This window comes from Podarcis cretensis (genome assembly GCF_951804945.1).
Source record: "Podarcis cretensis genome assembly, chromosome: 17".
NCBI lineage: Eukaryota > Metazoa > Chordata > Lepidosauria > Squamata > Lacertidae > Podarcis > Podarcis cretensis.
Genome location: NC_137187.1, coordinates 9,439,744 through 9,462,499, shown reverse-complemented (window position 1 = coordinate 9,462,499; position 22,756 = coordinate 9,439,744). Strand labels below are relative to the sequence as shown.

Below are 22,756 nucleotides of genomic sequence, written 5' to 3'. Positions count from 1 at the left end.
ATTCGGAGAAGGACATATTTCGAAAGGTGTCTGTGTTTCAGTTTTCATATTGTTTCAGAAAGGGCAAAATAGGCAGAATTGCCTTCAGAGGCAAGCTGCATAGAATTTATCACCCAACTCTATGAAACACAGCACTTTTTAATGGTGTGAGTTCACAAAGTCAGCTGCTAATCACCGTGTGTTGAGGAATCAAGTAATGAGAGGATCAAGAGGTAGGGATTGGGGGTGAAATTCAATTAAGTTTGCATTTAAAGACGAACCTACCAAATTCACACTTTCTGAAGCATGATGCGAATTAAAACACACACCAGCCTTCAAAACCCACACTTCTCTGAATTCTGCAATGCAGTTCTTCAGCCTAGCAATCTGTGCAAAAATACTAATGTAAAGTGTGCATGGAAATACATATATTAATGAAAGTAACATGCAAAAAAACACGTATATTACATGGAATTGCATACAAAAATGTGATTATTAGGAGGAATTCACACTAAAATGCTGACCAATTTTCAGGATGATTAGAAACAACAACACAGAGATTGCTGCAGAAGCACGGAGAGCTGAATTTACGGTTGGAAAAATGAGAATCTGAGAGAACCAAAATCGACAGATTGATTCCAACCCTACTAAGGAGAAGTGGAGATGCATGAGTGAATTGGAATTCTAGGAAGCCCTATTCAAACAGCATCATTTCCGTGGGTAATCTACATGCAGAGGGCAGGGGGACTGGAGAGAGGTCGGCTTGTGCTTGCAACCAATAAAATCACATGAGTATCCTATTCACAAGAGTTTGGGTTTACTGCAGCTTCCTGTTGAGTGCCTGTTTGTGGCTAACCATAATGTGTGAAATGTCTCTTACAATCTTCCTGCATACAAGACTTGTGTATGAATCCCGAGTCAGGGCTTCTATTGAATTCTGCCCCTACCTGCTGTACAAGGAGGCCACAAATATTGATTGAGGTTGAATCCTGACAAGACTGAAGTACTGTTTGGGGGGGATAGGGGGCGGGCAGATGTGGGGGACTCCCTGGTTCTGAATGGGGTAACCGTGCCCCTGAAGGACCAGGTGCGCAGCCTGGGAGTCATTTTGGACTCACAGCTGTCCATGGAGGCACAGGTTAATTCTGTGTCCAGCTCCATCTGGTACGCAGGCGGAGACCCTACCTGCCCGCGGACTGTCTTGCCATAGTGGTGCATGCTCTAGTTATCTCCTGCTTGGACTACTGCAATGCACTCTATGTGGGGCTACCTTTGAAGGTGACCCGGAAACTACAACTAATCCAGAATGCGGCAGCTAGACTGGTGACTGGGAGTGGCCGCCGGGACCACATAACACCGGTCCTGAGAGATCTGCATTGGCTCCCAGTATGTTTCCGAGCACAATTCAAAGTGTTGGTGCTGACCTATAAAACCCTAAACGGCCTCAGTCCTGTATACCTGAAGGAGCATCTCCACCCCCATCGTTCAGCCCGGACACTGAGGTCCAGCACCGAGGGCCTTCTGGTGGTTCCCTCATTGCAAGAAGTGAGGTTACAGGGATCCAGACAGAGGGCCTTCTCAGTAGTGGCACTCGCCCTGTGGAACACCCTCCCTTCAGATGTGAAGGAAATAAGCAGCTATCTTCTTTTTAAAAGACATCTGAAGGCAGCCCTGTTTAGGGAAGTTTTTAATATTTAATGCTGAATTGTTTTTAACACTTGATTGGAAGCTGCCCAGAGTGGCTGGGGAAACTCAGCCAGATGGGTGGGGTATAAATAAATTATTATTATTATTATTATTATTATTATTATTTAATTATTGTTGGAGGATCAGCGCCTACTTTCAATATGTAGAGCATACATTATGGATAGAGCTTGGCCATATTCTTTGAAGGGGGAAATTGTTCCATCTAGCCCATTAGAGCTACTAAAGAACTTAGGCAGAGCCCTCTCCTCCTAACCCAGACCCCTGAGGTCCTTTTAACTGGTTATGCCAGGAGGATGAACTTGGAGCTAAGGGCTTTCCACACTTCTGGAGACAGCAAAGAGCTAATCCGAGTATGTGGTGCGTGTGTTTTTAAAGGTGTTCTGTAGACAAACAATAGCCAGCATTATTATTATTTGTATTGTGTTCTCTCTAAATCCAGAAATGACTACGTAGGAAATGTGCAGCACAATGCTATGCACATTTACTCAGAAGTAAATCCCATTTAGCTCAGTGAAACTTACACACAACTGAGTGTGCATATGTTTAAAGGAGGAAAAGGCTCTAAATCAGGATTTCTCAAACTTGGGTCTCCAGCAGTTTTTGGACTACAACTCCCATCATCCCTAGCTAGCAGAACCAGCGGTCAGGGATGATGGGAACCGTAGTCCAAAAACAGCTGGATATCCAAGTTTGGGAAACCTTGCTCTAAATGATGAGTTTGTTTTCAGTTCCAGGTTGGATATCTTAACTCTTTCAAATGAAGTGTCATGTGTAGGCAAACTAAGGCCCGGGGGCTGGATCTGGCCCAATCGCCTTCTCAATCCGGCCCGCGGACAGTCCGGGAACCAGCCTGTTTTTACATGAGTAGAATGTGTCCTTTTATTTAAAATGTATCTCTGGGTTATGTGTAGGGCATAGGAATTCGTTCATTTATTTATTTTTTACAAAATATAGTCTGGCCTCCCACAAGGTCTGAGGGACAGTGGACCGGCCCCCTGCTGAAAAAGTTTGCTGACTAGATCCTACCATTGTGGTTATGGTTGCAATAATACTACCAGCCCTGATGCCAAGAATGAGCAGACAATAGCAACAATGCAATGCAATGTGGAGCTGAAAACTCATTTGCACCAATTCTCTTCACAAGCTAGTCTATGTGTGCCCATGTGGACCTAGTCATAACACTGTCCATTTTAAAGACTAATTTTGCTAATATTAAAAAGCTTCATCTATTATTGAAGGGGAGGAGAACAGAGCTCCTATTTGTGCGAGGGGAAAATATTTCACGCAACGGTTACAGAGTTACCAAAATTCCCAGTTTTGCCATTTTTGAGCCATAAAAATAATTCTGTACGAGAGAGGGGGGAGGGGAGGGGGAGATAAGAAATATGTGACCTTAGTCCACATTTTCTCCAATTTTCTTGCTCCTGATATCATTGTGGAACAAGAATTTCCTCCTCCCCACCCCACTCATAATTGCCTCTGGTGAAACAGAACCTGCAAATATTCGAAACAAGCTTTTAAAACCCAGCAAATTGTGTTAGAGGCAAACGTTAGATGAGCACGCACATCACAAACACCAGACCCTCTTTCAAACTTCTTGCTGGTGCTCTGAAAAGAAGCAGATACTCTAATCTGTCTCCGGCGAGATTCATGTGCCTATGCATGGTGACTAAGAAATTCACCTTATTTCAGTAGGACTTGAAATGGGACACAGAATATTAGTATAAAGTCCAAACCTTATACCCCTGCCCTCTGCATATACAAACAGGCAAAAGTTCCACCAGAACCACCAACTTACAGCCAAGACCGTACCTAAGACAGTGAGTCTGGTTCCACTTCCAAAATGAAGTTCATATGCAGAGCACAGAGGTACGAGGCACTACGAAAATCATTTGTCGTCTTCTCTAGGCAGCAAACCAGTGCTTTTTTCCTGGGAGGGACGCAGACCCCTAAACATTTTGTGAATCTTTGTCCTTTTGTCCATTTACTGTATTCCCCCCCCCCCAATCTGAACTATGAAATTGTGATTTTTTTCTTGAGTCAAAATGAGAGTACCCCCAAACATTGTTTTTAGAAAAACAGCACTGCACCAAACTGTCGTTTAGATATATCTTTGCCATGCAAGTTCACACTCAAACTGCATTTCTACAGCAGACTATTTGGGCTTTACTTAAAGATGTTTTGGATAGCTGGAGAATTGGAAAAGGGGGAGACAAGTGGAGACCCCAGGACCACATCTGACCCCTTAAGTGGGGAGGGGGCACCTACTGGTCCCCTGAATCGTCAACTCTGGAGGAGTGGGTGTTAAGTGAGATGGTGGCTGTGACTAGGGATGGGGACGGGGGGAGTTCAATTCTGTTCACATTTAAAGGCAAACCTACCAAACTTTCTGAAAGAAGATGTGAAACAAGCACAACCATCCTTTGAATTTTGAGCTTCCCCGAATTTTGAAATGCATTTCTCTCTTCAGGACTGCAGGAGTGGAGGAAATGGTCACATTTCTACCCACCTACCCCTGCTGCAATCCCAGTAATTATCATTCTCTCCCAGCTGCTGCTGCTGCTGCTGCCTGTATTTTTAAATGCTTGCATGTTAAATGCAGAGATATCCTTAACACCACAACTCACTTGGCCCTAATTCTGCCCATTTTTCTTTTTCCTTTCTTCATATCCACCAGAGTTAGCTCCTGAAGCCAAAACCAGATCCCAGAGTTTAGCCAAGGCACAAGATAAAGTGCTGCTTTGCCTTCTCCTGATATCATTTTTTTTTTTTTTGGTAGAGTTCATGGTGGTTTTTGTTTTTTTAAGTCAATGTTTTCTCAGGTTCAAATCCATGCAATCCCTGATTCAAATCCCACATCAGCCATGAACTCATGGGTGCTCTTAAACTATGAGCTATAATAATTTTGATTATTGTTGTTATTTTCACAGGGGACCTTTTTCCTGAATGGGTTTGTATCGTACTTTGAATTGTGGCCTCCATGCATTTTGCTATTTTAGTTCCTCTGTGCCCCCTGCCTGCTGCCTCCTTGGTTCCTTTTAAGAGTGGATATTCTGACATGCAACCTGGAGATCTTAGAGATGCCAGCATTTTACTTTCGCTCCCAAAGAGCTGAGTGGCCCCTTTAAGATTCAGCAGAAAAGTTAAGCCTGTGCATCAGTCCTTCCTAGTGAAATCAATGGGACCAGTTAAAGGAACTGGGGGCTAATCATACAGTCCTACATGCCTTGCAACCTCCGGCAAGTTTCCTGCCTACCGTTCCACGCACCGAGAGAACCCAAAATGCCAGCCAATCCCAACATTCATTTAAAGGGTCCCACTCATCCTCAAAAACATTAGTGTTTCTGACTAGAATCCTTCACCAAAAGTGTGCTTTGAATCTCATCTTTTTAAATGTTACAATGCAAAACAAAAAACCACAAACCTTTGCCCAAATCATTTATGCATTCCCATAAATGGATTCTGTAGATTAGTTCAGCTGAGGGTTGCATCAATTGCACAGACACATTTTTTATTTATTTGCTTCTGCTTTCTCTTGTTCTGCCAACCCTGTGGCAAGACTTCCTTGTGCCCACCGTTCATGTGTTTCTTACCTAGTACAGTGAGCCGCGTTCCTTGTCCGAAATGCAGCTTTTCAGCGGAACACGGCATCACGTTGCTGTAGGCAAACCTTTACTAAAGAGCTAAAGGCACCTAGCCTCCCAACATCCCAAAGGTGAGGACAGAGGGAGGTTTGTGTGTTTGTTATGCCTGTTCCCACACCTGAGCTGCCTCCCCTGATTCCCACAGTTTAAGGCTATGCCTGCTTTAATTTGTGTGCTTGGCTCCACATTAGGCGTTTGCCTTCCAGAGTCTGGTGAAGCCAGACGTGCTAATAAACTGAGGTTGGAACTAGGGCGGTGGAGTTTCCCAAAGTGCTTGAAATTGACCATCTGGGACAGAGGGTGAAAAAAAGACCTAGAAGTCAAAAGGTCAAAAGGAGCCTAGGTGGTGGGAAAGAATGTGGAGTTTCACTTCTAAAACAATTCTTTCTTTACTTTCTTTCACTTATGGGAATTCGGTTTGGGGACAATGGCAACTTTATAAGCTCCTCAAGGGCTCAATAAACAGAGATTTGGGAAATCCTGGAGGAAGCACAAGACACACACACACGCCTTTCCATTTTCTCAGGTACTGTTAAGATGATGAGAACCAATAAATGAAAGGCAGTGTGCTCTAGTGGTTAGAATGCCCATCTAGGACTCAGCCATGAAACTCTTGGGGGGGGCAGACGCTCTCTCTCCCTCGGTCTAGTCTACCTCACAAGGCTGTTGTGGGGAGAAAATGGAGGAGGGCAAGCAATGAGAAAGAACTAGAGATGCTACCTCGAGTGGAAATAAAATAATCAGATGATGACATTGCCGTACCTTGCAGAACTGTCACTCCTATAAAATTTACCATATACAGTAAAATGTTAAATGTGAGCAGATATCTGAAGTGCTTTTGCAGCCCTTAAAATGAGCCATTATTTTAATTCCACCCCCCACATTGCCAACCCCTTCTGCTTACCTAAAACAGTCAGTCGAGTTCCTTGGCCAAAGCTCAGAGGGTTATTGTAACACAGTGTGAAACCGTTATCACCAAAGAGGGAATATCTCTCCTCAAAGATTGGGGAAGGTCTCTTAAAGAGAACACCACCTGCGCAGGCAACCGCTTTGTCCTTAACTTTTTATCTGGCTGGCTGCTGCTGGGAAAAGCCTCTGGCCTAACAAACACAGCAACATCTGCAAGCCACAGGTTCCCCAAACTTGCTCCACAGCTTCCCAGATACTCCTGGAACATAGGAAGTTGCCTTGCCCTAGATTAGACTATGTATCGTCCAGACAAACCAGTATTGTCTAGACCAGGGGTCAGCAAACTTTTTCAGCAGGGGGCTGGTCCACTGTCCCTCAGACCTTGTGGGGGGCCGGACTGTATTTTTTTTTGGGGGGGGGGAATGAATGGATTCCTATGCCCCACAAATAACCCAGAGATGCATTTTAAATAAAAGCACACATTCTACTCATGTAAAAACACACTGATTCCCGGACCGTCCGCGGGACGGATTGATAAGGCGATTGGGCTGGATCCGGTCCCTGGGCCTTAGTTTGCCTACCCATGGTCTAGGCTTTCCCAACCTTCTGCCCGCCAGATGTTTGGGACTACAGTTCCCATCATGCCTACTGGACATGCTGGCCAGGGTGAATAGCTGCTAGAGCGCAGAACATCTGGATGGCACTAGGCTGAGAGACAACTGTCCTGGTATATACACTAGCATGGTCAATTGTAACCCACAAACCAGATGGTTGCAGGTACGGGCAGCCACAATTCCCATCTTTCCGGTGCTTGTATTTCTAAATACCATGGTTATGCTATTTACTACTAATGTATTATATCAATGACTGCCTTGTTTATGTAGATGAGGAGGGCTTCTGAAAAATGTGCAGATTCTGATCATATTCATCCTCTGCTGTTTGGAGTGGATGGCAGAGCATGAGGCTCTTAATTTCAGGGCCATGGGTTCGAAACCCACGTTGGGCAAAAGGTTTCCTGCACTGCAGGGGGTGGACTAGAGGACCTTCTTCTAGCTTTATGTTTCTATGACACATCAGTCCAGCTAACACATTTATATTTCCTGCTTCTGTCTCTCTCTTCTCTCCCCCCGGGCTTTAAGATATTGGCCTTTTGCTCTTTCCTTCTTTGTCAGCTTTCAGAATGTGCAATGGATTGCCTGTGGCTACCTTTGAGCCCAATGTATGGAAGTGAGAGCTGGACCATAAAGAAGGTTGATCACCGAAGAATTGATGCTTTTGAATTATGGTGCTGGAGGAGACTCTTGAGAGTCCCATGGACTGCAAGAAGATCAAACCTCTCCATTCTGAAGGAAATCAGCCCTGAGTGCTCACTGGAAGGACAGATCGTGAAGCTGAGGCTCCAATACTTTGGCCACCTCATGAGAAGAGAAGACTCCCTGGAAAAGACCCTGATGTTGGGAAAGATGGAGGGCACAAGGAGAAGGGGACGGCAGAAGACGAGATGGTTGGACAGTGTTCTCGAAGCTACCAGCATGAATTTGACCAAACTGCGAGAGGCAGTGGAAGATAGGAGTGCCTGGCGTGCTCTGATCCATGGGGTCACAAAGAGTCGGACACGACTAAACGACTAAACAACAACAACAACAACCTTTGAGCCCTCAGTACAGTTTTGGGCAAACCAATTCCTAATTTTTTTTGTTTAACAAAGCTCTCTTTTCTGTCTGGGACAGCTATGGAGTCAGTGTTTGGAGCCAAATTGCTTGTTAGGAGGAGAAGGTTTCCCGCAGGTCAGCCAATTTGTGCCACACCATATATATATATATATATATATAGTTTTGTTAAGACAGCAACGTGGAACTCGAAAGAATGTTAGATTTACCATTTTTTCAGTACAGAGGTTTGTGAGAAGGTTCGTCTTCTTACCTAATACCGTCAGCCTGGTCCCTGCTCCAAAGTGTAACGGATCAGTGTTTGCACAGCCAACCAGCTCATGAAATAACCCCACTTTGATTCCCCACAAGGTAATCTTCTGTCTGCTACAGTTGGAAAGCTGCTCTGTCAAAGTTCCTCCTCTCTGCCACTACTTCATAAGTTACCCAGTGCTGATAAGACATGAAAAGAAATGAGGCTTTCTGTTGGAAGGCAGAGACATTTGTTTCCTCCTGATCTGTCACAAAAATTAATTGCAGAGCACACTTTTACCTAAGGCATCTGTTTCTTGACATCTCTCCCCCTCCCCCTCTGCCCTTTAATTCCTTGGAGGCTCCAGGACAACGATAGATGAGCTGAGAACGTCACCTGCATGCTCTCTGAGCATGGAATCTGCTACTACATTAGGATTGTGATAATTTGCATGTGTGTGGATGGGACTTGAAGGACCTATCACCCCCAGACAGAATTTTCACACCGTTTCATTCTATCTCATAGAATGCTCACACGACTTTGCACACAATACGTCTCAGTGAAGCTATATCAAAATTCAGAGCCAAGGTTGATGAGACATCAGCAGAGATCCATGAAATGGGTCGCCACCGATTCCTTCTAGGGTGACCAATAGTCTATTTTCAGGGCTGTTGGAGGACAGTCCTGTGTCTGAAGGTGTCTTCTACCTGAGGGCTGTCCAATTATGCAAACTTATTTTATAAATTTGCATCTATACATATAAAATTCCAAGCAAGTTGGCCGCCTCTTTTTGTCATCCCTTTGGGCAATGCATCTGACCACCCAAAGTCTCCACAAAGCAGGGAGAGGTGGGTGAAGGTATGGTATAAAGCTGTAGTTGGACTACAACTCCCATCATCCCTAGCTAGCAGGGCTTGTGGTCAGGGATGATGGGAACTGTAGTCCAAAAACAGCTGGAAAGTTTGGGAAACCCTGATATAAAGCATGGTTTGGCAGGCAGGAATGGAAACTTCTATCCAGAGCTTTCCACCACACTTTCATTTTGTCTCTGAAATCACTTCTCTCCAGCAATATTTCTCCCAGTGGAGCTTCATGAATGGAAGTAATCACTTTGGGGGGGGGCAGCCGGAGAGAAGCAGTTTCATGGAGAGAGCATGGAGAAAAGAGGGATTCAAGCCCCCTCCCCCCTTTCTTCAAACCTCCCCCAGCTTTATAAAAAAATCAGCACAACTTGGGTTTAGTTGTGCCTTTACCACATGGGTGGGGAACATTTAGCCCTCCAAATGTTGCCAGACTACAAATCCCATCATTTCTGAGCACTGTCCAAGCTCGCTGGTACTGATGGGAACTGTAGTTCAACAATTTCCCTCGCTTTATCACATCCAGCCTTCTGTAATCAGGTGCTAAGACACCAAGTGATGCACAGGTGTGGAGAGTTATTCCTTGCGGAGAATGAAAAGACCTCTCTTGGATGTCCCTACTAATTATTTAGCCAGTCTGTTCCTGCACTGAAATGGTTCGTTGGAGACTTGCCACAGACATTTTGCTTCAAACAGAGGTGGAATTTAAGAGTTCCTCCTCAGGCAAAACACCTGTGGAGTTTTGAAGGGGGCCAAATAAGTGTGAATAAGATTAGCTGAAACTCTTTCTCTCCTTCTGTACACACACCAACCTAAGTAGTCCCCAAACTTCTCCTGGAGCAAAATTGCCAGTGAATTTGGAGATTGCTCCTCAGGCAAAAACATCTATTGCTGCTCAGGGGAATCCAAAATAAGTCTTGATGACTAACAAATTTTCTTGGTAGGTGTGCTTATTCACAACATCCCCATTTCATTTTAGGGAACAGTTTAAAAAGGACCTACATCCCAGACCCCTTTGCTTTTACAAACCTCTGTCACAATTAGCCAATTCCAATACAGAAAATGAAACAATTCACCATGGATTTTCTTACCAAGTACTGTGAGTCGAGTGCCCTTCCCAAAGTAAGCTTCAGAGTACACAGTGAAAAAGCCATCACCTAAAAACAATGGCGTTTTCTAACATAGATACTGCCTTTCTCTCGCCTTTTCCTGACCTGCCTGGCCCAACAATTGCCAGCCAAAAAATGAACAAGGGGTTGGGAAGGAACGTCCTAATTTCCTCTGGTACAACTGTGTTTCCTGACCATGACCCTTGCAGAATGAAATTGCAGCCTCTATGGTTAACGTACGTCCAGGATTTTCATTGTTTGATTCAGATTAAGATGCCTCTTTCTTCCTACTCCCATTTTTAGGTTAAATCTTGAGCATATCAATAGCTCACTTGGTAGATCATGAGACTTCTTAATCTCAGGTTCATGGGTTCAAGCCCTACCCTGGGTAAAAAAAAAAAATCTTGCATTGCAGGGGGTTGGACTAGATGACCAAAGGGGCCCCTTCCAACTCTACAATTCTATAACTCTGCTTATTCTCTGCATTTGTGAGAGGGGCACGTTTTTAGCTTCTTACTAATTGGGATACGATTGTAGTCTTGGGACACAGCTCATTTGGATGTCCTCCAAAACAAACATAACTCTTCTCTTGAGTAGGGGATTTTAATTGGGCTTGCACACAGAAAACCTTTCCTGGAAATTGTGTTCCTTATTAGTTTCTACTAACAGAATTTTCTTAGGGAGATAAAAAAACTCACCTAGAACCGTCAGCCTGGTTCCTTGGCCAAAGTTCAGTGGGGTGTTTGACACAGTGTTAAACAGAGCAACAAGAATAAATTTCCCAGAGAAGTTATCTCTGGTCAAGACAGGGTGATTTAGGAGCTCACAAGTGACTTATCTCATACGGCAAAGATAAAAACAAAACCATGTCAACAGTGTTTTCAGAAAATGATGGGACTTTTTATCTTTAGGTGGGGAAACCTGCAGAATATTTCTCTCCACCCTGCCCTGCCTCCAGACCCATTTCATCTCATAGAATTTCATCTTGACCTCCCTCTGTTTCTCCAAGATAACTATGGAAGAAGTGGAGAAGATATCTAGCAAACCTACCCATGGATCAACCAAGTCCCAAAGGGGCATCTGCATGTTAGATTTTACTGTAGCAAAACCAGTCTCGTGGTGGCACTTTGAAGACTAATAGATTTATGGTGTATCATGTGCTTTCATGGATCAGAGCCTGTCTCTGGCAGATGCACAAAAAGTTATCTTCAGTTGGGAGATTTAGGATGTGTGGCCAAGAAGCAAAGGTCAGCTGTAGGGAAATGTGCCAGACAGGACTGCTGCTGCCTTTTCTGTGGCATGCCCCTTTAGCTCCACTCTGCAAACTTTTTCTTTCTTGGTTCCCCTATATACCTGCATTTAATTGCACTGCAGCCTGACCCAAGAAAGTCACAGGACTCTTCCTTGCTTGTAAAACCTGTTTGTTCTATTTATATTTTAAGCCAAGACATTCTACAACACCTATTTTATGTATAATGCTTCTCTCCTTACAGTATTCAGTATCATCGCTTTTTTAAAAGACAGTTTGAAATGGGGAAGGGTGCATACCGAAGTATATATTCTGCAGTCTAAAGAATCAATTATGTAGCTTTGGAAAATAATCTCATATGCTCAGGAGTGAGGCGATTTGTTTAAACTTAAGGCTCTAGAGAACAAACTGAAGGGAATATTGTTTGCCCAATAGTGGTCTAGGAAGAGGGGGTGTCTTCAGACAGAAAGGGTCTAAACTACACACACACACATTTAGTTTGGTCTCGTGGAAGTTCAGCTGCCATGCTTTCCTCCAAATAATTGTAGTTTAATGAGGGTGCTGAGCAATATTCCCTATCCCTGGCAGAACTACAGTTCCCAGAAATGAGGGAATGATTATTCAATATTTCAAGTTATGGTTGAAGAAGTACTTACCTAAAACAGTAAGTCGAGTCCCTTTCCCAAAATACAGGATATTGTTGGAACACTGTGTTACCAGGCTTGGTAATATTGCCCATACCTTGTCTTGTAGTGTGTTTTGAGAGCAGGGTCTTCAGAATGATATTCCCTCAGGGACAGATTCCTAGAACAAGAAAGAGGGTCACTGTGAGAGGAGACATGATTTAGTAAGAGTGAATTCAAACAACCTATCACAACAACTGGACCACTTAAAAACCTACCTTAAAAACTTGCGAGGGCAATAATTGTGCAGAGAGGTGATTATCGAAATCCACCCTTAATGGAAGTAGTGAGAATTTTATCCTTTTTTGAGCAGATTATAGACTTAGTCAGCTCCATCTTTCATGAGAAATCCAATAAACAGACGGTCTCTGTGGGTTCTTCTACCCCAGTGTTCTTCAAATGATGGAGCATGATTCAGAACTGGAATTCATGCCAGCAACCTCAGCTGGGTCACTCCAGGGGTACCAAATGCCATCTTCTTTTCGTAATTGTTTTTAAGGGGGAAGAGGCATAGAGAGTGAGAATGATGCATGAAGGGGAAAGGACTGAAAGAGTAGGACACCTAAGATGTTTTGGGCCACTTTGGAAGTCTTGTGGGTTAGGAACGTGGGACAAAAATTCCAGAAATAATAATAATAATAATAATAATAATAATAAATGAAGGAATGAATAAAATATGTGGCCAAATATTAAAAGTGGTTCTTCGATTGGAAATAATGGTGGCTCCCAAGTCTGAAAAGGCTGTGAAGTTCTGCATTGTTAGATCTGCTGTGAAACCCTGGCTAGAGCCCATTTGTTAAGCAAGGGAGGGTTTTTGTAAAGGCCTCTTGAAGAAATGAATCATTGTGAGCCCCCTGTCCCCACAATGATTTACTCTCATACAGTAATGACTCCTCCCTGAGTTTCACCAAAGACACCAACAGCCAAATGAAGGTTTCAGCCAAGTCAGGGAACAGTGGCAGAACTGGTGGGAACTGTCAAAGACATGTCACCAGACACAGAATTTCCTTAGGGGGCTCCTCGGCTCAGGAAGCCACAGTGACCTGTGTTTCCTCTTCTCCTCCTTATTGCTATGCCAGCTGCCATATATAGTTTATATAGTCTTCAGGGGCATGTGATGAGTGATGAACTAGAAGTAGAGATATCTGCCTGCCTTCCTGTTCAGAAAAAAATGAGCTTTTAATTCTAAAGAAAAGTTGTACAGAATAAAAACAAAACATTTACCAGAGAAAAGGTAAAGGATACACTTATTACATGGGTCAGAATGCAACTGAGGACTCTCCAGCTCAGATTTTACCTCATGGGCAAAATGGAAATAATAATCCTAGCCTACGCAACAGACAGGTACCCAATCCTTCCAATAAGGATTCCTGAGGAAGCTCTTTAAAGAGCCAAACACTCAAATTGTTATTAAATGCTCAGCGATGCATGTATACCTGGGTGGAAAATATTTCTTCTATGTGAGATGATTAAAAAAACGCAACAATTCTCTCTTAAGAAGCCACTTTTATTTAAGGTGGTATCTTATTTCCTGTTAGCCAATCCAATCTGATTCTCCGGTTCATGGGGGAGGGGCTAAAATCTTGCACAAGCTGCCTCCTGATTTGTTCAGCTCACATCACTATACCACTTGCGTGAATATATATAATAGCACATGTCGAAGGTCATACAGAGCTACAGGGTTGGGTGGGCATTCCTGCTGTCAGTGAGTGGAAGTTTGTGGAAGGTAATCTTTTTTTGAGAAGGGGGCGCGGAACTAAGTTTTGAATAAGTGCCCCAATTACATTCCTTTTTAAAAAATCATTTTCCTTTCCTTGAGCAAGTTTGAGTGGATGGAATTTTGCAAGTTTTCAATATGGCTTAATTTGAACCAAGGGGGTAGGGGAAGCCTGCTATGGAGGGTGTCGATTGGCTAGTATTTGTGATGTCATCAAGCCGTGTTTGACCAGTCTACAGAAACATTTTATAATTATTCTGAAAATAATTTCATTTTTAATAAGATGAGAGAGAAACACACATGTCTCACAAAAAGATTAAAGGATGATAAGTAAGGACTGATTTGTGAACCAGTGCTCACCCTTTTCTTTTAGTTAGCATTTTATAAGTTTACAAGGTTTCCACATAATAACTTTACAATAAACTGAAAACAACATATGGCTGCACATTTCCATTGTTATTGAAATTAACACTCATTTCTCCATGAATTTACTGGGTACATTTATTGCATTCTGTCATAGTAGGCTAATCTGATCTTGATCAACACAGACCAAATCTTTTCAGTCCATTCATAAATAGTAAGAGGTGAGCTTTCCCCCGCTTTTTTTTTGCAATTACTGTTTTTTGCTGAGGTGAGGAGATCAAATTAGTTACCACCTTTACATTATTATTCCTTATCATAACATCTTTTAAGTTGCCAAGGGGGGGAGGAAAGCCCCCACAAAAGTTGCAAATGCCTAACATTTATGAAACAAAGTTGATATAGAATCCAGATTCTATATCTTTATAGATATAGATATCTACCAGTTCCACTGGGCAGGGCACCGAGACAAGGGGGTGCAAAATGGAGAAGATCCATAACTGAGAATATCCATTTTGGAGCACAAATGTTGACCTTGCACAGAGCAGCATATTCCGAAAGGTTACCAAAGTCCACTCCTGGAGGCAACTGGCTGAGCCGAGTGTTCCTGAGGGACAAACAGAGAGGCCTGAAGGGACAACATTCACTCCTGAGGTCTTCACTGCCACCCTATAGGACTGTTTTTGTGGGGAGCAGTTGAAGGTTTGCAGCATTGTGCTGCTCCAGAGGAACAGAAGTACCTGGCAGCATCCTCAGGTCTCAGCTCGCTGATTTGCAGGGAGCAGTGCTTTTTATCCTCGCTTCCCATCGTGAATCGCCCGCCTTTAAACCTGTCTTCAAAAGAGGGCTCTGGAGTCCCTCTAACCAGGATACCAATGAATTCTAGCTCTCCTCCTGCTGCCGGCTGCCGATACCAGTACATCCAGCTGTGGTCTATGCCGATCTGGTGGCAATTCATTTTGGCCATGTCTCCAAGCTGCTTTACTTCCCACCGGGGAGTCTGGGAGAGAAACAAGCGCTGTTCTCTATCGCAAAGAACTATCGGGGGCAAGGAAAGGATGCAATCAGAAAGGCTGTAGGTTGTATCTGGTGTCCTGGTGATCAGGAACACGAGCTACTCAACAGCCAAGAAAATATAACTTATCCGTAAAAAATGCCATCCATGACTTGGTCTCTCTCTTTCACCCTTTGTTTGCTAAGACGGGAGAAATGAGAGACAAAGATGGTTTGAAAAAGGGGTCTCTGCCTGGGGTCTTCCCACTCACCCCACTCTTCTAATCAGGCTTTTGTGGATTTTAGTAGTTTAAAAAGCTGCCAAACTTATTTGATCAGAAGTGACAGTGGGGCAGAAAGAAATTATCTGTCTACCATGGGGCAGATGTCTCTCCCACCACTTTCACATTTTAAAAGCAGTCTTTCACCAGCCTAATTCTTTCTTTCTTTCTTTCTTTCTTTCTTTCTTTCTTTCTTTCTTTCTCTCTCTCTCTCTCTCTCTCTCTCTCTCTCTCTCTCTCTCTCTCTCCGCCTCTCCCTCTTACAAAGAGGCACGAAGAGCCACGAAAGGATCAGCAGCAGTTGAGACATCATTTGATCTGCACACTGAACTGAGCTCGAATGATGAAAGAGGTGAACTCCTGGCACAGACCGTGAAGGAAATTATGTCAGTACTTCCTGTGCCCACCCTTTTCAAACTGGCCGACAATAGCTCAAGATATGTCAAGTCCTTCTTAGTTTATTAATAATCTCTTTGGACTCTGCTGCTTGAGAGTAGGCCTTGCGCTATGCCAGCATGGGCAGGTGTTCATGGCTGGCACTGGAAATCTCTCACACACCCCACCCAGACACACACAAAATACATACACACACAATCCGGGGGCCATTTCAAGTGTGCCAAGTAGGGTCAATGGAACGCCAGAGCCCAACCATTGACCTAACATGTGGCCTGGCTTGCCCTCGTGCTGGATTTCTGGCCTCTGTAGGTGACACTCCCCACATTCAAAGCATTCAGTGTGCAAACACCCCATTTCCCATGAATCAGGGCATCTTGGTTCACTCCCAGAAACCATCCCTAAGAGCCCATGCAGCTGAATGAAATGTTAAAGGGGAAGTACCACAACAAAGCCTATGTCCTGGTTGTCAGGAGTTCAGTCTACACTCAAGGAGGACTCTGGCAGAGACACATGCCCGACTGGCATGTTCCCTCCCTCCTGGTCGATCATTTGGGAGCTTCAAAAGCTTTCTTCAGCCCGAACATCACAGCGACTGATGCCAACTGACACCGGCACACTTAGAGATCTGCAGAGTTTGCACAGTTGTGTAACAGACCTCAGCAACTCAGCATTTTGGCTAATCTACACACACGGAGTACTGCAACATGGCTCCCTCTCTCTCTCTAGCATCAGACAACAAAGAGAAAAAGAACAAAAGACAACACAGTAACACAGTAACAAAAGAACACAGTAACACAAACATGGCGCTTGGGGGGGGAATTGTCATTGCGCCACTCCTTGGTGTGTGGAGTGCCTCAGGGTGAGATACTCTCCCCGATGCTTTTTAACATCTTTATGCGCCCCCTCGCCCAGCTTGTCCGGAGTTTTGGGCTGGGTTGCCATCAGTATGCTGATGACACCCAACTCTATCTGTTGATGGATGGCCATCCTGACTCGGCCCCAGACATACTGACCAGATGTCTGGAAGCTGTGGCTGGATGGTTACGTGGGAGCTGGTTGAAGTTAAATCCTTCAAAGACAGAGGTCCTCTGGCTGGGACGGGACGATATGGGATTGAGGGGGCAACTCCCATCTCTTGCGGGGGTGCAATTAGTGCCAGCACCGTCCGTTAAGAGTTTGGGTGTAATCTTTGATACCTCCCTCTCTATGGAGGCACAGATTACAGCTATAACAAAGGCGGCATTTTTTCATCTCTGCCAAGCTAAGCAGTTGGCCCCTTATCTCTCTCGCCCTGACCTAGCCACTGTGATCCATGCGATGGTCACCTCCAGACTGGATTATTGTAACTCACTCTACGTGGGGCTGCCCTAGAGACTGACCCAGAAACTCCAGCGGGTGCAGAATGATGCGGCGAGACTCCTTATGGGGTCTTCGCTGCAAGATCACATTCATTCAGTACTATACCAGCTGCACTGGCTCCCGGTGGAGTACAGGATCAGGTTTAAGGTGCTGGTTTTAACCTTTAAAGCCCTATACGGCCTAGGACCCTCGTACCTACGGGACCGCCTCTCCTGGTATGCCCCACAGAGGAACCTACAGTCTGCAAATAAAAACATCCTGAAGGTCCCAGGCCACAGAGAGGTTAGGCTGGCCTCAACTAGAGCCAGGGCTTTCTCGGCTGCGGCTCCAATCTGGTGGAACGCTCTGTCACAAGAGACTAGGGCCCTGCGGGACCTGACATCTTTCCGCAGGGCCTGCAAGACAGAGTTGTTCCACCAGGTCTTTGGTCAGGGTGCAGCCTGACTCCCTCCTCTGGCAACCTGCACAGAATTTTGCTTAACGGTTGCCATCAATTTGATTTTAATTAATTTTTATAACGAAATGTTTTTAGAATGTTGGATTATTTGATTGTTTGATTGTTGTTAGCCGCCCTGAGCCCGGCTTCAGCTGGGGAGGGCGGGATATAAATAATTTTTTTTAAATTATTATTATTATTATTATTATTATTATTATTATTATTATTATCCTGTCTCCGTCACTTCCCACTCTATGGAGTCAAAACACATATCGTCATGTGAAAGACAAAAGTCCCATGACTGCAATCATAGATCAGGAATTCTAACACTGTTGTGGGTTTTGGACGTAGAATCTGTGGGTTGGATCCATACTTATAGTGCAATCCTATTGTGTCCCGTTCCCCCCCATGAGCAAATGATGGCTTGTGGTGTTATGATGGCACAAAGATTCAGTCCCAAGCTATACCTAGTGTTATAAGAATTCTAAGGTCTCAAAAACAACATAAATGTTCATCAGTGCACAAGGTAAACACACATACATAAGGATATAAACTACATGTCTGAAATAGTACAGGAGAGCAATCCAGAAGCCATCTTAATAACCCCAAATATTTATTCTGCAGAAGGAAATATCTTGGAGAAACTTTTCGCAGTAGTACTTTTCAAATCCTGTCTTAAGAGGATATTTTGTGTATGAATAGTGTATGTCTGTGACCTGGATTCTTACCATCTCAAAAGAATAGCCACACTGGCTAAGTAATGCAATCAGTGGCCATTTTCAAGTACCGTTGTAGCTCAGAAGTCAAATGGAATCCGTTCCGGGAGTCTGTTTGACTTCCAAAACATTCGGAAACCAAAGCACGGCTTTTGATTGGCTGCAGGAAGCTCCTGCAACCAACTGGAAGCCGCAAAAGCGCCGTTGGATGTTTAGCTTCCAAAAATAGTTCACAAATCAGAACAGTCACTTCCGGGTTTGTGGTGTTCAGGAACCAAAACGTTTGAGAACTAAGCTGTTTGAAAACCAAGGTACGACTGTATCTTGTCAGATAGGAGACACTCTCAAAGTTTCTGTGGGAGACTGCCTCTTAATGTGACATGTGTATGATGCTTTTCAGGTGGTCTTTGGCTAAGGGGTTGGGCAATTTCAATTAATTCAGAGCATACACAGTGTGCTGCAACTTTCAGTTCCTCCAATTATTTTGCATCCCTGCACCCACATGACTAATGCACAAATGCGCTCATGGGTAAAATACATGCTCTGCCCGTTTTCTTGGCGTGTTTTAATATTTGATGGAGCAGGTAGCAAAATATGTGAACGCTGTCATCTCTCTCCAGTATGATATGATAAGTCAGTATTAACAACTATCACTCAATTCTACCAAGGCTGTCATTTTGTGCTTTTTTAAAAAAATTGGTTGATGGACTGCCATAAACGCTTGATTGACAGACTGAATGTATTTGCAAACATTTTTTCAACACATGCTCCCATCTGCAACATTTCTACCAGTCTGGCTTATTTTAAGAGGGTTTCTTTCTCTTGAAGAGGCAAAGGCTTCTGTGCATACTGCCATCTGCTGTCATGCTGAGCCATGCAATTCACGTGAACATTGATTGGTTTTATTCATTTCATAACATTTATATTGTTGTAATTGATTGGGGGAGGGGTGGGAAGCCTCAAAGCGGTTTGCAAAAGATCATCATCATTATTTAATGTTCAGGAGGAATTTTAAAACATTACTGTTCATAGATCCTGACAACTTTGATATCCCAGGTCATATCAGGCCACTCCAAGGTGCAGGATCAGGCCTTGGATTGGGGCCCCACATACAGCCCTGGTATTTTTTGACATTTGAAGAAATGTTTCTGTTCTTAAAGAGGAAAGTCGAAACGGAAGTGGAGAGAGGAGCATAATAAATTTTTAAATGAACAAATACATGTGCTAGTTTAGAAATAAAATTGGCAGACAGCCCACCTAAAGCGTGGGCAAGGAGTGGCAGGAGAGGTGACCGAATCTGTGTTTGTTTCATGGGCCAACCCACAGATCTGTAAGCTCCACTGTGAACCCAGAGGGAAGCCTAGTTTTAGGGTTGCCATATTTCAAAAAGTAAAATTCCTGACAGTGCCAGGCTTTTTTTTTTTTTTTTTTTTTTTTTTTAGGAAGACTCCAAAATTGTTGAACTTTTTTTTCCTGTCATACAACTGGGTTTCCCCTGACATTTTGCCAACTAAGCAAAATCACACACACACCCCCAACGCCATTGTTACACCTGAAAACCAGGACGTGTCAGCAGTGGCGTAGCGTGGGAGGGTGCAGGGGGTGCCAGCCGCACCGGGCGCAACATTTTGGGGGGCGCACTCGCAGCTCTCTGCCCCTACGTGGCTCACTCCCGCTTGCAGCGGCAGCAGCAGCCTGGCGAATAGGGCGCGCGCGCGCAGGGCGCACGGAGTGGCAAAGGCGAAGGAGACGAGGCAGAGGCTGCGGGCTGGCGGAGGAAACAGGAGAGATTCAGATTGCAAGCAAGCCGGGATGCTTCGTCGGCTTGGGGAAAGCCCTGCGGGGGCCAAGGGCGCGCGCCTCGCTTTGCTGGGCGCAGACGTGGGGAGGGAAGAATCTCCACCCCTCTCTCTCTCCAAAGGGGATTTACGCCGGCTGAGCTGGGTTTCGCCTCCTCCGCCACCGCCTGGGGATAGCTCCTCGGAGGAGAAGGATGTTGGGGAGCGCAGAGAGGAATGGGGGGGGCGCAACTCCAGCCATCGCCCATCGCCAGCAGTGTCCGTGCCTCCTTCGGGGGGCTCCTCGGGGGGCTCCTCGAGGAATCCGGGCAGCAGGATCTTGGAGACGCTTTGCCTGCGAGGCAGCTGCCCACCACTCCCGGGGCCAGCCCGGGCAGCCAAGTGAGACCCCTGCTTCTTCAGAAATTTCTCCAAAGGCTTCATCCCGCCGACGGCAGTGGGGGCACCCAGGGGCTCAGCTGGGCCCCAGGACGAGGGGTGATCCAATGTGCCCTTTTCAGCTTAGGCCAAAATTGGGGATCAGGGGCGGCACACTCTGCGTGCCTGCAGCGGGGGTGGAGAGACGTGCGATCAGAGAGTCACGGCTATGCCAGATGTTGGAGGCGGGCGAAGATCTGGCCAAGAAGGTGGCAGGGAGCTGCCTCTTTGGAGAAGGGAAACGTGTCCGGCGTTGGGGGGGGGTGGAGCGGGGGCGCTGCTCTGGCCAACCTTACCGAGCGTGGAAAGGCTTTGGGGGGTGGGGTGCGCGGGGTCCTGCTTGACTCTCCCTGCAGGGGGAGTGACCAGAGGCGCCTCCGATGGCTTCGCGTCCTGACACCCTCCTGAAGTGGTAGGCGGCGAGAGGCAGACAGGTGGATTGCCATCTACTCTTTGGCCGCGCCAGAAACGTGGCGAGCGGGCGCAGCATCTGGGGGTTAGGGTTAGGGGGCGCAAATCCACGGGTTAGGGGGCGCAAATTACTTGCCTTGTCCCGGGTGCTGACAACCCACGCTACGCCACTGCGTGTCAGGGATTTTCCTGACGTATGGCAATCCTACCTGGTTTACTTCTCTAAAGTGGGAGGGGGTTACACAGCCACTCCTGATTTGCAGGGACATTTTTGTACACCCCCTGTATATACCCATGGAAGCTTTTGTGTTTTTCATGGGGAGAAGTCCCTAAAGCGTCCAGCAGAGGGAAGCCTCCAACTGTAATCGGTTTGAAGCAGGGGACAGAGTTATTGCGGGATATTCTTCACATAAATCTGATACATTAACTAAATCCACGTACAACAGGGAACAAAAGGCTAGCTAGAGAACTAACAAATTGCCTGACTCTGCACATGGTATCCATCAAAGGCTGATGCAGAATTTCTGCCTTCCCAAGATGGAAGACAAACAAGCAGCCTTCAGACTGAAGGATCTTAGTCTAAGTTCCTCCACTGCATACCCTCCAACATTTCTCTGATGAAAATAGGGACATCTTTGGCTTGCCGATCAGAAGGTTGGCGGTTCGAATCCCCGTGACGGGGTGAGCTCCCGTTGCTCGATCCCTGCTCCTGCCAACCTAGCAGTTCGAAAGCACGTCAAAGTGCAAGTAGATAAATAGGTACCGCTCTGGCGGGAAGGTAAACGGGGTTTCCATGCGCTGCTCTGGTTCACCAGAAGCGGCTTAGTCATGCTGGCCACATGACCCGGAAGCTGTACGCCGGCTCCCTCGGCCAGTAAAGCGAGATGAGCGTCGCAACCTCAGAGTCGGCCACGACTGGACCTAATGGTCAGGGGTCCCTTTACCTTTACCTTTTACTACTATATTTTACTATTTATACCCCACCCATCTGGTTGGGTTGCCCCAGCCATTCTGGGTGGCTTCCAACATATATAAAACCATAATGTTTAATGAACATTAAAAAACTGCTTTCAGATGGCTTGGGGATGGCATAGCTCCATACCCACCAACATTTCTCCAATTAAAATATGGATGTTCTAAGTAAAAACAGGACATTCTGGGATCAAATCAGAAACCAGAATGTCTTCTGTAAATCTGGGACTGTCTCTGGAAAATAGGGACACTCGGAGGGTCTGGCACTGACGAGAAAAAAGGAAGCACTGTGGAATTTAAATTTGATCTTTGCATTGCAGCATGGTAATGTTGTTGTACATAAGTCACCTGAAATTCATATTCTTTTCCTGTTGGATATTTGTTTATTTTGTTGGTTGCTTTATCTGGCCCAGGGCAACTCAAAGCCAGTGTTGAGAGCCAGTGTGATGTAGTGGTTAAGAGTGGTAGTCTCGTAATCTGGGGAACCGGGTTCGCTTCCCCGCTCCTCCACATGCAGCTGCTGGGTGACCTTGGGCCAGTCACACTTCTCTGAAGTCTCTCAGCCCCACTCACCTCACAGAGTGCTTGTTGTGGGGAGGAAGGGAAAGGAGAATGTTAGCCGCTTTGAGACTCCTTAGGGTAGTGATCAAATCCAAACTCTTCTTCTTCTTCAAAGCCACTTGCAACCAACCAACCAACCAACCAACCAACCAGAAAACAATAACCCATGTACAGTACATACATTAAAACAAAAGGGGGAAAGAAATATATTTTTTAAAAAATCACACCTACTTCTAAAAGGGTTAGGGTTAGAAAATCTGAGTTTGCACAGTGTGATGCTGTTTCTAATATGTTAA

At 45.2% G+C, this 22,756-nt stretch overlaps 1 gene segment (V, D, J or C); it reads right to left on the bottom strand.

Moving 5' to 3' along the window:
• LOC307206459 (M1-specific T cell receptor beta chain-like) overlaps positions 1-22,756 on the bottom strand; it is a 51,207-nt gene that overhangs the window by 5,457 nt on the left and 22,994 nt on the right. The window contains exon 3 of the C gene segment in view: positions 10,093-10,128.